Genomic DNA, 16881 nt, shown 5'->3' with positions numbered 1-16881 from the left:
TGTATATTGGATTTGGTTCCCTTGATGACTCTCTTAGTGGTTCTACTAACTTTTCAGTTAATTCTCTTGAGTTTTCTAGGCATATAATTATATTAGCTGCAAAAACTAATAATTTCTTCTCAAACAGTTACACCTCTCATTTAGTTTCCCGCGTTATAACTTTGACTAAACTACAGATTTTGTTTCTCTATTCGTAATGTTAGTATTTAATATTAGTTAAATTAGTTTTACCAAAAGTATTTTATTAGAGTGAGGAAAATGTGTTGACTTTTCAAGCAACTGCAGACACGATGGCTTTGGGAACAGAGAGACCAAGGCAGAGCTAAGAAGTCCCTGTAGTAACTGGGGTTGTAATATGACATCTAAAGTCAGATCTGCCACCCATCAGTCGTATAGTTGGTCATACAGTGATGGCTTGCATGTTGCTAAGATACTGGAAGCTATGCCACTGGTATTTCAAATACCAGCAGGGTCACTCATGGTGGACAGGTTTTAACAGAGCTTCCAGGCTAAGACAGACTAGGAAGAAAGGCCTGTCAAACTCCTTCCAAAAATTATCCAGTGAAAAGCCTATGGATCACAACAGAATATTGTCTGATACAGTGATGAAAGATGAGCCCCTAGGTTGGAAAACCAGCTGCTGTCGAGTCGATTCTGACGGAGTAGAACTGCCCCATAGGGTTTCCAAGGCTGTAATCTTTACAGAAGCAGACTGCCACATCTTTCTCCAGTGGAGCAGCTGGTGGAAGGCACTCAAAATACACCGTGGCTGGAACAATGAAGATGAAACAGGATCAGGCAATGTTTTGTTCTGTTGTACATGGCGTCACCATGAGTCAGAGCCAACTCGATGGCCACTAACAACTAAGATTCAGATGCTGCATTAAACAAATATTTATCAAGTGCCTACTGGGTATCTGGTCCTGTGCTAGGGACTGCGAATATGGCGCAATCAAGACAGGACCTACCCTTGTAAAGCTCCTAGTGTAAGGATGACCAAGGGCCAAGAAAAGACCAGGTGTATCTAAGAGGTATTTTGATCCAGAATTAGCTGAATGTGGCAATATGGGAAGGAGCCCTGGTGGCACAGTGGTTAAAGCGTTTGGTCAATAACTGAAAGGTTAGCAGTTCGAACTCACCAGCTGCTCCTCGGGAGAAAGATGTGGCCGTCTGCTTCCGTAAAGATTACAGCCTTGGAAACCCTCTGGGCCAGTTCTACTCTGTCCTATAGGGTCACTGTGAGTTGGAATCAACTCGATGGCAATGAGTTTGGTTTGGTTGGTCATATGGTAGGGCAACAGAAAAAATTATTCCACGTCTGAAAACCTGGTGGTGTAATTGGCAGTGACCGAGAAGTTGACTGCATTTTTATTAGCTTTGGAAATCTACTACCCTCTATTCATCTGAAAAAAAGGATGAGAGCAGTGAAATTAGACTTCTTCATTTATGAGTGCTTTTGAGGCTGTGGTTTCAAGAGAAATTAGTGGCTATTTTAATTTTCTGTTATCTCACTCCAATACCCATCTGGCTACCTCTGCACTGTCTCCTGATAATTAACATTCACCTGACACTTTACCAGTTTGTAAAGCCACTTTGAGTGTATTGCCTCCTCCAGTCCCCACAGCAACCTTGGGGGTTTGCAAGGCAGTGAGGTTATCGCACTGGATTTTTGAATTCTCATGCCTCCCTTCTTTGCAATTCACACTCCATCCAAGCCTGTCATTTTACAGTTTTGCAAACACAGCATGCTTTCACACCTCCTTGATCTTGCACTTGGCTCCCTCTGCCAGGAAAGAAGCCCATCCCTTGCTTGTCCAACCAAGGAAAGTCCAACTCATCCCGGGAAACCCCAGGCAGGCAGGGCAGGGCCTTTGTTCTCTGGAGCAGGGAGGACAGCTAAGCACCCTGAAGTAGGGAGCATGCAGAACAGTGCCCATGTCAGGGTGGACCAGCAGACCAGTGGGCATGGCACAAGTTCTGTCCTGCAGCCAATTTGGGTGTCAATGGAAGCAATGTTACCGGGGCCTTCTGTCTTCTTGAAGAGTCTAGCAACTGAGGGTTTGCAGTTGGACAAGCCTGGGTTCAGTTCCTAGCTTTGCAGCTTCCTAGCTACATACCTTTGGGCAAGTCTTCAACCCTAATCCTAATATCCCTCCTCTGTAGGAAAGGTCTAATAGTACCCACCTTTGAAGTGGGAAAGCATCCCCAAGTGGCACAGTTAATTGCTCAACTACTAACTGAGATTGGTGATTTGAATCTACCCAGGGGCACCTCAGAAGAAAGACCTGGCAGTTTGTTTCTGTTAGGTCACAGCCATTGAAACCCCTATGGAGTGCAGTTCCACTCTCCACACGTGAGTCAGAATTGACTTGACAGCAACTGGTTTTCATTTTGTTTTTTAAGTGGGGGGAGTGGCAGTGACAATTAATGTAAAACAACATAGTTCCTGGTGTATAATAAGAGATTGCTAAATGGGAGCTATGGGTTTTTTTGCTAAGCTCACTTCCCTCATGGCAGTAAAGGTTTAGAATCATCTATCATCATTGTCACCATCATCATCATCAGTGCTACTGCTATTATTTACATTGTCTCTTATTTCAAAAGAGGAGCAAAAGAAAAAAAAAAAAAAACTTTTCCTCCCAACACTTCCCCTGCTGTCCCTTAGAAATTGTGTTTCTGCTCAGAGGAGAAGGAAACCAGTTTGTGTTGTCATGGCCAGAGGTGCAGCGAAGAGTGAGACCTCAGGCTGTCATTGCTGGTGGATGGATGAGCTGGCTCATGAAGGGCAGGCAAGAGTTGCCTAGACCAAGTGGGTGAGGGAAGAATTCTAGGAGGGAGGAGGTGTGTAGACAGAAGCCCAGAAGCTGGAGATATTGTGGCTTGTTTAGGCAGCTTCAAGTTCAGTGGCTCCTTCCAGCTGGGCCAGGGTGGGCTTGAGTGGCAAGTGGACCAGAAAGGAGAAGCAAGCAGAGGCTGTATTTCCGCTGGTGATCACTGTGCACCCCACACTCTTCTAAGCACCTTCTATGTTTTGGCTTGCTTAGCCCACACAATTCCAGGAAGTAGGTCCTGTTATCAGTCCTATTCTACAGATGAGGAAACTGAGGCCCAGAGAAGTTAGGTAACTTGCCCAACATCACACAGCAAGCCTGTGTCAGAGCTGAGATTGAGACTCAGGTGGTCTGGATTCAGCACTCAGACTCCTAACCATTGCACCGGAAAGATGGGTCTCCTTTTCCTCTGTGTTCCAATCCCAGAAGAGAACAGATGCCTCCAGAACCATGAGGAGGTCGTCCTTCACATGCTGACCTCATGAATCAGGTTAGAAGCTGTTCTCTCTCTGCCGCCTCCCAGGTGCAGATGTGGGTTTTTAGAAGTTCCCAAACATAAAGCCATTTCCATGTAATTATGCCTCCTTGGCCTACGTGTTATTCGGCTGTGCTTGGGCCAGAGGTACAAAAACCAATTTCTCCAACCAAAGAAAATTGCCTTCCCAAGGCCCCTGGGTAATTAGACATTGACATTGTCCTCTGGGCATGGCCTGTTCCCTGTCGGTCCATGTCACCTGGCACAGGTGTCACCACTCAACCCTGCATCGATCAGAGAATGCAGGCCCCATGGTGGAAGAGAACGTCCACCCAGGAGGGTAGCCTTGGAGAGCGGGTGGCTGGGTTGTGTACACCAAGGAATTTTCTAATGTTCTTGAACACCCAGATCCTGTGGACCCTTCCCTCAGATAACCCCAGAGGAGAAGGGGGAGGGAGGGGCCTACACTGTGTGGGAGGATGTTACCACTCAGCATCTCTGCCGTCTCCTGTGAGATTTGAAGTATGAGGGAGCGATAATATTGACCCATGTTTGAAAGTTTCAGTGAAGTGTAAAAAGGACCCTCCGTTCTTCGCCCCCACCGCCATCTCCCTTCGGGACTGTATGTGTTTTGATACAAAAATAATGAGCCCTGGTGGCACAGTGGTTAAGCGTTTGGCCGCTAACCAAATAGTCAGCAGTTTGAATCCACCAGCCACTCCTTGGAAACATTATGGGGCAGTTCTATCCTGTCCTTTAGGGTCACTATGAATTGGAATTGACTCCACAGCAATGGGTTTGTTTTTGGTTTTTCTTTTTTTTTTTTTTTGGTTCTTTTGTAAAAGGAGTGGGCGGGGGGGCAGGAAGGGGCAAATGGTTAAGTGCTTGACTACTAGCAGAAGAGTTGACAGATCGAACCTACCCAGAGGCATCTTGGAATAAAGGCTTGGGGATCTACTTCTGACAGGTCACAGCCTTGAAAACCCTATGGAGCAGTTCTACTCTGCACATGTGGAGTCACCATGAGTCAGAGCCCAGGAGAAGGCAACTAACAGTAAGGACACCCTTTATAAAACCCTCTCATGCTTAAATTGCTCCAATGTCTCCCCTTGCCTCAGGACAAATCCTACTCCTGAAAGTGGCAGCAAAGTTCATTCAAAGCTGATCGTGTTACTTCTCTAGCTCTTCTCTAGCCAGGCCTCCCTCCCAGCCCTCTCTCCGGTCAGGGCCTGGCAGATTGCATAGAAGAGGGAAGCCTGGCGGGGACTTGCATTGGAGGGCAGCCCTACTCAGTGGCCATACATAGTTGCATGTGGAACGTGGGCCCAGCTGGCCTCACCTTCTGATTTTTTTAAAAGAAGCTCAAATGCTGGATTGGCCATGAAATATTTCATTTGTAAATGCAGCAACTGATTCCAAAATCTTAAAAACACATCTGTAGCCCAGAATCCCCCAAGCTGCTCATCTGTGACCTCTATTCTATGCTGAGCCAGCAGCTGCTCAGTCGCCTTTCTCTTGCCTCTTGGCCTTTGCACATTCTGTTCCCTCTTGTTGGCATGCTTTGTTTCCCAATCACTTGACCAGCTCCTACTCCTCCACAGCACTGCATACGTGCCACTTCCTCTAAGAAGCCTTCCATGGCCCTTTAGGTTAGATTAGTGAGCCCTTCTTAAATCCTCCCATAGCATGCTGTCTTCCAGCATCATGGAGGTTCTCTCTGGGTATCTGTCTGACTTCTCTGCCAGACTAGTAGCTTCAGGAGGGCAGACACCAGTTCTTCTGCTTTACTATGACATCTGCAGTGTGTATCAAGGTGTCTGAACGTAGCTGTTGTTGTAATTGGGTGCCATCAAGTTGGCTCCAACTCATAGCAACTCTATGTACAACAGAACAAAACACTGCCCAGTCTTGTGCCGTTCTCAAAATTGTTGTTATGCTTGAGCCCATTGTTGCAGCCACTGTGTCAATCCATCTTGTTGCGAGTCTCCCTCTTTTTATCTGGCCATCTACTTTACTAATCATGATAACATTCTCCAGAGACTGATCGTTCCTGAAAACCTGTCCAAATTATGTGAGACATAGGCTCACCATCCTTGCTTCTAAGGAACATTCTGGTTGTACTTTTTACAAGATGGATTTGTTCATTCTTTTGGCAGTCCGTGGTATATTCAATATTCTTCATCAACACCACAATTCAAAGGTGTCGATTCTTCGGTCTTTATTCATTGTCCAGCTTTCACATCCATAGAAGGCGATTGAAAACACCATGGCTTAGGTCAGGCACACCTTAGTCTTCAAGGTGACATCTTTGCTTCTTGATGCTTTAAAGAGGTCTTTTACAGCAGATTTGCACAAATGCAGTGTCTTTTGATTTCTTGACTGCTGCTTCCATGGGTGTTGATCGTGCAACCAAACCCTTAACAACTTCAATCTTTTCTCTGTTTATCATGATGTTGCTCATTGGTCCAGTTGTGAGGATTTTTGTTTTCTTTATGTTAAGGGGTAATCTATACTGAAGGCTGTGGCCTTTGATCTTCATTAGTAAGTGCTTCAAGTCCTCTTCACTTTCAGCAAGCAAGGTTGTGTCATCTGCATATCGCAGGTTGTTGATGAGTCTTCCTCCAATCCTGATGCCCCGTTCTTCTTCATATAGTCCAGCTTCTCGAATTATTTGCTCAGCATACAGATCGAATAAGTATGGTAAAAGGATACGACCCCGACGCACACCTTTCCTGCCTTTACACCATGCAATATCCCCTTATTCTGTTCAAATGACTGTCTCTTGATCTATGTACAAGTTGCCCATGAGCACAATTAAGCATTCTAGAATTCCCATTCTTCATAATGTTATCCATAATTTATTATGACCCACACGGCCAGATGCAACCAATAGTCAATAAAACACAGGTAAACATCTTTTTGGTATTCTCTGCTTTCAGCCAGGATCCACCTGACATCAGCAGTGATATCCCTGGTCCCACAGCCTCCTCTGAATCTGGCCTGAATTTCTGGTGGTATACTGCTGAGTAGCTTTTGAATGATCTTCAGCAAAATTTTACTTGTGTATGATATTAATGATACTGTTTGATAATTTCCAACACAGTAGGGAATCAATATCTGTAAAAGAATGAAAGGGAGGGAGGCTAACCTGAGCAATCTTGGTGAAAATCCCAAATCCTTCTCAACCCAGAGTCTCTTAGGTTGGGTTGGTGAACAACAATAAAAAAAATCCTCCTCACCCCAGAGTCTTCTTGGGTTGGGTTGGTGACTCCATGTGTAACAGGGTAGGAACCGCACCATAGGGTTTTCTTGGCTGAAATCGTTATGGAAGCAGATTTCCAGGCCTTTCTTCCATGGCACTGCTGGGTGCCAACTTTCAAACTGCCAACCTTTCGATTAGTGGTGGAACACAAACCATTTGCACCACCCAAGGACCTCTGAGCATATGCCAAGTACTCTCCTAAGCACTTTATATGTGTTGTTGTTGTTGTTAGGTGCCATTGAGTCAGTTCCGACTCATAGTGACCCTGTAGGACAGAGTAGAACTGCCCCATAGGGTTTCCAAGGAGTGGCTTGTAGATTTGAACCGCTGACCTTTTGGTTAGCAGCCAAGCTCTTAACAACTATACCACCAGGGCTCCTTATGTGTGTCAGTTCATTTAATTCCTACAAGAACCTGATGAGACAGGTGTTGTTAATACCCCATTTTAGAGGTCAGGAACATTGAGGCACAGAGTATTTAAGTAATTGGGACAGGATCACAAAGGAATTTGCGAAACTGGAATTCAAACCCAAGACGCGTGGCTTCGGAATCAGTGTTTTGAGGGAAACTGCCTATCACACTCAACAGGAAAATGAATTATATTTTTTGAGCACCTTTTTTTTTTTTTTTTTTTTTACTGCCTACCAGGCATGGTACTAAATGCTTTTGCATATGTTAATTTACACACTTTTCTTAACAAGCCATATAAAAAAAGCCATATAGGAAGATGTTAATCCCCATTACACAAATGGGGAAACTGGGTTATATTATGTCTAAGCAAATAAAGAGTAATTTGATTTATCAGCCATCATAGGAGGTAATACAGAGGAGTCCCCTTGAGGCTATCTGGAGAGACTGGGTTGAGAGAGGAGAAAGCAGAGGAAAGGTGTAAGATCAGCCATGGTGCATACAATGGGATACCATGAAAATGACAGCACGCAGATGAAAGTTCCACAGAGAGCATCTGGGGAATCCATCCATCTATCCCTCCGTTCATCCATCCATCCATCAATCACTCAACCCAATTCCATAGGTGTTGATGGAGCACAGATTTTGATAGCCTTCTGACAGGCCCTCAAGGTTCATAGAAAAGAGAAACAATCCTTGCTTTCTAGTGGCTCTGATGGGTGATAAAGATCTTGAAGGAGGTTGTTACAAAAATGTGTTAAATACTTTAGCCAATGAGGTGTTTAACTCAGCTCTTTGAGATCAGAGAGGACTTTAGAAATAAAAAGTCTGCAGGCAAAGGGTTGGGGGAGGGGAGGAATTCCAGGTAGGAGAAATAGCTCATGCAATGCTATGGAGCTAAGAAAGTGAAGTTCAGGGTACATTTGCAAGGGTTGCAGGGGTAGCTGGCAGGGCGGGAAGTGCTTTGCTGGCTGGGCAAGGATGTGGGATTTGGGCCTGTAGAGCAGAGATCTCAAACCAGCAGCCCTTGGACCACACTGTGTATAGGCATTTTTTGCTTACAAGCCTCTCTTGAAACATTGGAAGGCCTGCCCACACTTGTTCTCATTGCCTCATAGGCAGCCAAATGGAACTGAACCGTGGCTGCCCCCTTAAAATAGGGCACGGACTGTCCAGTTTGCTGGAGCATGCCCACCTCATACATTTGTGTTACCTGCCCAGCCCCTGTTGGCATTTGAGTTTACATAGAGCCATTGAAGGGAGCAGGGAGTTTGAATATTTCCTCTTATTCTGTCTGGAGTGACTTCCCTAGCAGGCTGTGAGCATCTGGAGCTTAAAGAATGAGTCTTGTTCAACCCTGAACTCCCTAGGACCTGACCTGGGCTCTGGTACATAGTTGCTCATCCCTAAATTCATGTTGAAATCAATTGGATTCACATGGAAGATTCTGGCACGAAACCTCTCCTCAGAAAGCCAGTAGTCTCAAAAAGATCTCTCTGAAACACTGAACACTAATTTCCAATTACCCCTGGTCAGTTCTCCAGATTAATTTTCTGCAGTAAACCCTTAGTAACTTCTAGTCTGTTAACCATTACTGTTAACCAGTCCTTATACATCTCTCTGATGCTGTGTTGATCCATATCTGTCCTTATTCACTCATTCATAAGGTATTTATTGAGCACCTACTATATGCCAGAATCTGTGTAAGAGGTTGGCAATATATCAGTAATAATGAGCAAAGCAGACACACTGCCTGCCCTCCTGGACTTCTAAGATGTCTAGCGGGAATGACGGTGAGTTTTATAAAACGTGCACCCTGCAGGCACTGTTCAGAGCATTTTCCCACTATTACTTCATTTAGTCTTCACAACAAGCCTGTGATGGATGCCATATCATCACCCTTTTGGTAAATGGGGAAACCGAGGCACAGAGAGGGTCAGTAACTTGCCCAAGGTCACACACATCTAGAAAGAGTCAGAGTTAGGTTTGGGCCCCAGCAGCCTGGCCCCGGAATCTGTCCTCTTCGCCACTGAAACTGATCTTTCTGGATGACACCGGGAGCCCCTCTAGGGCCCTCTGAATCGTCAGAGTGATGTTCCTTCTAGCTGTGGTCAGCTCTCATGGCATCTGTAGCAATGGAACCCAACATTCTCTAGAACAAAAAATTATATCCTCGTTAAAGTTTTTTTTTTTCTTCCAGATGTCACATATTACTGCTTTCGTCTTTTATGTTGGAGACACTTGATGCAAATATAATACTAGAAAGCAGCACAGTGAGCCAAGCCAACAGTTGATTCCTACAGCTTTTATTTGCCTTCGCTGCAGAGAAACCAGCTGTCCCCCAGGAAGTGCCTCTGGGAAGAGAAGCCTGAAGGCTGCAAAGACAGCTTGGGTCATGGGCTAAAGAATTATCCTCTAAAATCTATGTCCCTCTTAGGTTCCTAAGGAGCCCTGGTGATGCACTGGTTAACTGCTTGGCTGCTAACCAAAAGGTCGGCAGTTCAAACCCACCCAGCGGCTCCAAGGGAGAAAAGACTTGGCAATCTAGTCCCATAAAGATTGTTGTTGTGTGCCATCAAAGGATTCCTACTCATAGCAACCCCATAGGACAGAGTAGAAGTGCCCCACAGGGTTTCTTAGCCCTGTAGGGTTTTCCAGGCTGAAGGCTTTACAGGAGCAGATAATTGGGTTTTCTCTCCCTCAGAGCAACTAGTATGTTCAAAGGCTGACCTTTCGGTTAGCAGCTGAGCACTTAACAATTTCATCTCCAGGGCTCCTTCCCATAAAGATTACACCCTTGGAAACCCTATGGCGCAGTTCTACTCTGTCCCAGAGGGTCCCTAGGAATCAGAATCCACTCGAAGGCACACAACAACAACAACATTAAAACCCATTGCCTTTGAGTTGACTCCTACTCATAGCAACCCTATAAGATAGAGTAGAACTGCCCCATAGGGTTTCAAGAAGTGGCTGGTGGATTCAAACTGCCGACCTTTTGGTTGGCAACCATAGCTCTTACCACTGTACCACCAGGGCTCCATAACATTAGGCTCCTGTTTCATGGCTGTGTCGCTCACACTCACACCTTCCTGCGTTTGCCCAGGATTCTCCTGCATCCTGGAGTGTTGCTCTGCCCCGGCTTCCCCTCCATGCCTTTGTGAAGCCTTCCCTGGCCAGAGGTCACAGCTCACTGCTGTTTCCTTCCCAGGTCCATGAGAAAATACCTGGGCCTCCTAGGTCACACTTGCTGCATTGTCACATAACCTCTTTCCTTTCTCCCACCCTTCACCCACACTCTCAGCGCTGGGAACAGTGCGCAGTTGGCACACGGTTTGTTTGTTTTTTTTAATTTATTTTGTTGTTGTTGAGAATATGCATAGCAAACCATACACCAGTTAAACAGTTTCTCCAAGTGCAATTCAGTGACATTGATGACAGCCATTCTCACCTTCCTTTTCTGAGTTGGCCCTCCCCCATTAACATGAACTCACTGCCCCCTAAGGTTCCTTTCTAATCTTTCCAGCCGCCATTGTCTGTTTGATCCCATACAGATAGATCTTAAAAGGGCAAAAGCTTTTTGAATGAACGCAGCAAAGAGATGTGTGACTTACCCAGGGCCACAGAGCCAGTAGGTGGCACAGCAGAATTCTACTCTGGTCTGCCCGAATAAAGTGGAAGCGCCATGTGGGTGCGAACCACTTGTGTTTCCCCATCACTGTAGCCCAGGGTTTGATACTGAGCCTGGTGCATGGTGGGTGGCTCAGTAATTATTTCTTGAGTGAATATTTGTCAGTAAATAGTTGTTGAATGAATGACCATCAACCTCATTTAATTAATTCTTCTTTTGTCCTTGCCTGCATGGAAGAACGAGGCAGGGTAAAAGCAAATGAAGGCATTGTGTTGGCTGCATTTTGTATGCACAATTAATAAGCTATTTGCCCACAGCTAAAAATATCCACCCCTGGCAGCCATGGTGAGGAGGAGGCAGATGGACAGTGCTCGGGCACAAGGTGTTCAATCAAATAGTGACAACCCCAGCAGAGCCACAATTAGCCTCTGACACCCAGGTGAACTCCAGATGAAGACCCTGGAAGTCAGTCCCCTGGTACCCTGTGGCCTTCACCCTGGGGCCACAAAAACATGAAACAAATGAGCATCCCTGCCCAAGGCTGGGACCAGTTGGAAGCCAAGAGATAGGCAGTGTGGCAGAAGCTCAGCCAGGGAAGGAATACAAGGGAGAATTAGCCCACGGGAGCTTTGTTCAGTATTGGAAAGGGCAATGGAGAGGGTCTCAGCCTAATGCCCTGGACTTCACGAAAGTTCCCCACTGTCTCTGTCTCCCCTTCAGGGGTTCATAGTGGCCCTTGCTCTAGGTACTATGACATCTCTGAAGGGAACTCTTCCCCTGAATTCCTTCATGCCACATACATGCCAACTGATACATACAGTTAGAGAGAGAGAGGGAGAAAAGGAAGGAAGGCAGAAAGACAGGAAGGGAGGGAAGAAAGAAGGATGGGAAAGAAGGAAAGGAAGGAAGAGGGGAAGAAGGGAGAGAAGGAGAGAAGAAGGGAGGGAGGGAGGAAGGAAGGATCCATTTCTGTTTAGTGGTCAGTTCCCCTGAGCTAATTATGGAAGCATCTGGACATGCAGCTGCTTCAAGTGGTCTCTGTTGTTAGGTGGCAACAAGTCAATTCCAAGTCATAGAGACCCTCTAGGACAGAGTAGAACTGCCGCATAGGGTTTCCAAGGCTGTCACCTTTATGGAAGCAGACCACCAAGTCTTTTCTCCTGGGAACCCTCTGGTGGGCAGCATTGCATTTTGTTGTAGGTGGGGTCATCATAAGTCAGAGCTGATTCAATGCTAACTAACAACAGTTAGATTTGTAATTTCAAAGACAAAAACAAAAGGAAAAATAACAGAACTAAGGGTCCGTGCACGGTCTGGCTGCCTTTTCCAGGAAACCTGCAGGGGTCCCTTAGTCACCACAGGCAAGGAAGATGCCGATGGAAGACCTTGACCCTTTCCCTCTGAGCCAGCAGACCACTATGTGATGGGGTCTGACAGCCCAACCTGGGCTGTTCTTTCAGCCACTCCCCAAATCCTCTCAGGCTTGAGTATAGTAAGGTGCAAAGTCCAGGAAATGAATTCTCCCAAGAATATAAGCAAGGAGCTTTTCAATCACAAACATGGGCTTGATATTACCCAGGAGCTTAAACCTGTTCAATGACACTATTGACAGAAAGGATTTGCTTTCTGGAAGCGTTGACGTTTGATTGTGAAGTTCATCAGGGCTTGCTTGGATGGAACTGGTTGTGTTTCTCAACAACAGTCCTTAAGCCAATTAGTTTAAGAAAAAAGTCAAGAAAGGGAATTACAGGCAGTGAGGGCTTGGAACCCTTTGCTTACTCACCCATTATAAATACACACAGACCCTGTCAACACCATGCTTTGTCTTTGGGGAAAAACGTGCCTCTGTGGAAGGTGAAGAGATTTTTGTTTGCGGGGAGTTACAGCAAATGTCGAGTCACAGGAGTTGAAAACTCTACTTTCTCATTTCTTTTTCAGAAAATCAATACCCAGGCAGCGTTCCATTCCCCTCTGGGTCTCTCTGGCTCACACTCTCTCTCTCAATCTGGGGATCCCCTAACTGTTCTTGATGTTGCCTTGGGGGAATATCTACCTGTACAAAGAAATGGGAAACTCAATGTCTGCAGGTTAGTTTCTCCAGAGAGGCAATTACTAGAAACTTAAGGAAATGTCAAATATGAACACCTAGCAATTTCACATGGAGCTGATGAGACTGCCTGACTTAAAGCATTAATTAGATGGAATATTCTTAAAGAGTTTGGATATATAGAATTTTGAGTGCCAGACTCCAAACAGGGTTCAGCTGAGAAGTAAGAGACAATGGTGAAGAATCACTCTGAATAATTTAATACTTTTCTGGGGGGGGGAACCCCTCTATCTCATGCATTCCCGTCTCCGTATGGCCTTGGGGGAGTCCTTAGGTAGTGCAAACGATTAATGCACTCTCTTGCTAACCAAAAATTTGGAGTTTCAAGACTACCCAGAGGTGCCTTGGGGGAAAGGCCAGGCAATCTACTTCCCAAAAAATCAACCATTGAAAACCTTGTAAAGCACAGTTCTACTCTGACACACATAGGGTCACCATGAGTCAGAATCGAAACTGTTTTTGTTATTTTTAATAGGCTCAGGAGACAGGGACTCAAGAGGAAATGTAGGCAGTATTTAATGGATAGGAGAAAAAAGCTTTCAAAAAGTGATGCACTTTTCTAAGTTAGGCACAATCTAGGGAACAGGAATCACTTTCCTTCACCTGAGACTCCTTTCCTATGACCAAAAATAAACAAGTCAGAAATTGAGTAACCTTCTGGCTCCCCCACTTGCTCACTATGTGACTTTGGGCAAATCATCTAAAATTCAAAGCCTCCGTTTCCTCATCTGTAAAATGGAGAATCATAATGGGACTGATAAGGGGCCATCTTTCTGTTCCATGAATATACCACGCTCATTTCCACCCCAGGGCCTTTGCACTTGCCATTCCTATATCCTAGAATTCTTTCCTACAGACTTTTGCATGGCAGATTCCTTCTCCTCACCCTTGATTAAACTCAAATGTCACTTCCTCCAATCTAAACTAGTCTCTCCCCCCATCAATTTGTCTCATCCTTTGGTTTTATTCTTCATAGTGTCCCCATCTGAAATTCTCTAGTCCATTCATGTGCCTGATTATTCATTGTCTATCTCCCCTACTATAAGATAAGCCCCATAACAAAAGAGAACCAATCCATTTTATTAATCCCTGTATCTCTAGCACCTCATACAGTTGCTGACACATAGTATATGCTCAATTAATACTTGTTAAATGAATGGACTCTTAATCAATAAAAAAAATCAATAGCTAACATTTATTGTGTAGTTTCCACATACTAGACACTGTTCTAACCACTATATATAAATTGTCTGATTTAATCCTCCGAACCCTATGAAGTGGATATTCTTACTATCCCTATTTTATAAATAAGATAACTGGGCACAGAGAGTTTGAAAGAACTTCCCACAAGTCAAAGAGCCAACAAATAGTAGATCCAGGACTCAACCCCAGGCAACCTGGCCCCAGACACCACTCTCTCAACCACTGAGCTCTGATGCTCTTGGCTCGTAGGAGAACATCAGACCTGATTTTATGGTTTGAATTCCATGAAGTTCCCACTATATATGATTAGGTCAGAGAAACAGGGATTAGAAGCCAGGCCTATGCCCTCCTCTGAAGCCTTTGCCCTTCGTTCTATATCTGTTCACCAGCAGCTCTTGTATCATTGTATGTGTTCTTGTTTAACACTTTAATAGTTAGCCACTCACATGCTATTCCTATGCTCTCTATGTGGAGGCTCTGAATGTCTGCAATACCAGCTTGTATCCACCTTGAGGCCATGCACAAATCTTTGCAAACAGGAGGTAGATGCTAAATATTTTTTGAAAGGCTATCTGGATGAAGAAAACATTTTGAAACACTTTTAAATAGAACACATCAGGGCCGTTTAATTAAAGAGAACTACAATATACCAAAAAGCAAAACAAAATGCTTGCAAAGCAAGTAGAAATCAATGTACATTTTCCTTGCTTTAACACACCCAACTCTTAATGTTTCCCACCTCAGAAAGTTTGTCCTGCTGTTCCTTTGCTAGAAACACTTTCTCCTCCCACTCTTTTTGCTTCTTTACCTCCTATGATCCTCCAAATATCAGCTGGGATATCACTTCCTCAGCAAAGTCTCTTCTGGTCACTACTCTCAAATATTCCTTCTTAGCACTTACTATAGTTTACAGTTATACAATTTCTTCTGTGGTTCTTCAGTTCATGTTTTTCTCCCCTACTAAACTCTAAGCTCCAAGAGGGAATGACAGACCATGTCTATTTTGTTTCACCATCTCTTTCCCAGGCGTGGCTCACAGTAGGTACTCAAAAAATTTTATTGAATGCATGAACAAACTTTTGATATTTGAGCTTTACAAGTGCCAAGAACTTTGCTTTAATGACCCCTTTTTCTTAAGTAGTGACTTAAAATAGGATTTACTCATGATTTTTATCTGTTGCATCCAGTGTTATATACCTGCATGGCCCCCCCCCCCACACTTGGAATAAGTGCCAATATTGCCTATTGATTTAGATCATGGGCGCTGTCCTGGCTTTGAATCCTGGATAATTCATATAACCAGTACCTTAACTCTCCACCACTTCAAACTGTTATCTCAAAGTGCTTTGAACAAGGGCTAGGATAACCCAGACTTAAAAAAAAACAACTGATAATACTAGAGGATATGAGAGGATGTGGAACAATTGAAATTCCTCATAACTCTGATGTCGAGCATGTAAACTGGCACAACCACTTTACAGAGCAGTTCAGCAATATATGTTGAAGTTATAGATACATATATGCTAAATCCAAAAAAATCCACATTTATGTATATACTACCCTAGAGAAACTCTTGTGTGTATGTACTTTCTCACAGAGAGTCATACCAAGGTATTACCTTTAGCAGTTTGTATCAGCAAAATCTTGGAACCAAGTTTTGTATTTATTTATACACATGTATATGTATATGTATATGTATATGTATATGTATATGTATATGTATATGTATATGTATATGTATATGTATATGTATATGTATATGTATATGTATATGTATATGTATATGTATATGTATATGTATATGTATATGTATATGTATATGTATATGTATATGTATATGTATATAAATATATATGTATAAAACCAAGCCAAATCCATTGCCATTGAGTCAATTCGAACTCATAAAGAACCTATAGGACAGGGTAGAACTGCCCCATAGAGTTTCCACGGAGTGGCTGGTGGATTTGAACTGCTGAGCTTTTGATTAGCAGCCAAGCTCTTAACCACTATGTCACCAGGGCTCCATATATACACATACATACATATATATGTGTGTGTGTATGTATACATATATATATATATGTGAATAATAAATTGTGGTGAGTTCATACAATGGAATGCTATACAGTCGTTAATGAACTACATGTATCAAAAAAAATAGATCTGGAAAAACATAAGGTTGAGTGAGAGAGAGTGTGAGGGATCCTGATTCCAGCTCTGCCACTGGACCTCAGACAAGCAGCATAAGCTAAGATCTAGTCTTCTTGTTCACAAAATAGGATTAATAATGGTCACATTTCAGGGTTGATTGTGAGAATTAATAAGAATAAATTTGTAGAGTGACTTCAGATATTATCCTTTGGAATGTCACTTTGGAGTGAGTTCCTAATGACTTTCCAGGTATGTCTTATTCAGGGAAACACTGGTTTTTGAAACTGATCAGAAATTACATGGATGCATTTGCAAAACAAATCTGATGCCAAGGAAAATAATAGATTGAAATGATAGATTGCTACTATTTGTGCAAAAACTATGTAAACTCATAGAGACATAATTAGTGTAGATTGTGAACTGTCTTTGCCATCAAGAGGGGAATTTGGTTGGTTAGAGCACAAGGGTAGAGGGGAAAGTTACTTTTCTCTGTTACTCTTTGAATTATGTACCATGTGTATATTGCCTATTCTAAAAATAATTTATTTTTAAATTAATCTGAAGGTCATGACCTTCTCAGCTCCTTCAATTATAAGTTTACTTAAAAAGGAAAGACCCTAAAATCCAAGTTCTAAAAACATTCTTAAGAGGCCATATAGTCCAATCTCCTACCTGAACACACAAAAGAAGGAAAAGTCATTCCAACCATATATCCGCCATGCAGTTAAACAAAGGAGAGCACAGGATTTGGAATCAGGGGATCTAGGTTTGGTCCCTGACACCATGACTTACCTGCTGTGTGACTCTAAGCGAGTT

The sequence above is a fragment of the Loxodonta africana genome, chromosome 12, assembly GCF_030014295.1.
Source record: "Loxodonta africana isolate mLoxAfr1 chromosome 12, mLoxAfr1.hap2, whole genome shotgun sequence".
In the NCBI taxonomy this organism is placed as follows: domain Eukaryota; kingdom Metazoa; phylum Chordata; class Mammalia; order Proboscidea; family Elephantidae; genus Loxodonta; species Loxodonta africana.
This window is presented reverse-complemented; position numbering follows the sequence as displayed.